This window comes from Sinocyclocheilus grahami, unplaced genomic scaffold (genome assembly GCF_001515645.1).
Source record: "Sinocyclocheilus grahami isolate Dianchi unplaced genomic scaffold, SAMN03320097.WGS_v1.1 scaffold1587.1, whole genome shotgun sequence".
NCBI classification, from domain to species: Eukaryota; Metazoa; Chordata; class Actinopteri; order Cypriniformes; family Cyprinidae; genus Sinocyclocheilus; species Sinocyclocheilus grahami.
In genome coordinates this window covers 170,528-172,121 of record NW_015506766.1, presented here as the reverse complement: position 1 = coordinate 172,121, position 1,594 = coordinate 170,528, and positions in this window count along the sequence as shown.

Genomic DNA, 1,594 nt, shown 5'->3' with positions numbered 1-1,594 from the left:
TTTGTTTGTTCCTCAGTATCTTCATGTTTGTCTCTGAATGTTTCTTCAATCTTCATGTCTTCACTCTCCTCTTTAATAAACTCCATCTTTATAATAGTTTGTCACGAGGATCTCAGGTAAATCACCAGTTTTTCTGTGTATTTGAACACTTTGTCCTGTTTGAAATGGGAATAATAAACAGGAAGAAAAATAAATCTCTAAAATAATAAAACTAAATATATAATAAGTGTCATTATTGTAATAAGATACATTACTTTTATGAAAATAGAAAGTAGATTACACTTTCATGAAAACATCTGAAGTTTTATAATGTCACTGGGTAAGCAGTGTTACATTCACTCATAATTCATTTCACTGTTTTATGCAACACAATTCTCTCAGTCGACACGTTGTACTGATTCAAACTCTTTAAATGATTAAAAGCACACACCTTTCATCAGCCAAATCACAGACGCAGCCTTATGACGTCACAACCACAGACCAAAATAAAAGTCTTGTCTACACTCCAAAATAAAAGTCTTGTCTACACGCCAAAATAAAAGCATTTTACATTAAAAAAAACAAATATAAATAATAACGTACAGAATTAATTGGAGAGATGAACTGCACAAGCTATCAATACCGCTGAGCTTAGATATCTAGTTTATATCTAAATGTAAACAACTGTGAATGAGTAATTAAGATAAACTCCAGTATCTTGGTCTTCAAATTACAGGACTACAAAGAACTTCTGAATATTTCAAACTCCTAGAGTTTGTGAATCCAAATCAAATTTGTGGCTGCAGAGAGATTTAACTATTTATTAACTGAAACGGAATCCTTATGACAAATTGTATTCATCTGATGCCATCTGAGTTTCTCCCCAGAACATAAAGACAATAAATCTAATTTCAGGTTTATTTAGTTAAAGTGGATTTCATTAAAGGTCCACGACTGAAGAACACGTGCTGAAAATGAACAAATCTTCTGTAAGGACTGGATGGAAAGGATAATATGGTCTGTATTTGAGCTTATAGATTTCAGTGGTAATGTTTTTTTATATTAGCAGTTTTGTTTAAAATAGTTTTTGCAGTATAATGGAATATGGATCATTGATTATTACCTTTTCAGTTTCTTTAATTGGCAAAAAACATAACAGCATATTCAGTTGTTACTCTTCCCTTACGAAAAAGAAGTTTACTTCAAGTTCATTTTATGTAGTATACTTATGTAATGTTCAAGTACATTTTTTAAGTATACTTCATGTAGTAAGTATTCTAACATCTATATACTATTAGTATACTTGTAAGTGTACTACTTGAATACCGCTTGGGACTAAATTGGCCCACTTTTTAGAATATATAAAAGTATACCTTTAAGTGTACTATAAGTGTAACAGTGGTGAACTTTAAGTGCACAACTAGTCCACAATTACGTTTTCATTTGTACTGCAAGTGAACTTATGAGTATACTAATAGTTTACTATTGTAATACTTGTAGTAAATGATTAGTTTGTGAGAGTACACTTTGACGTATACTCTCAATAAACTAGTAGCTTACTAGTCTTATACGGCAAGTGTACTTGCAAGTGTTCTGTTAGTGTACTCTTAGTTAA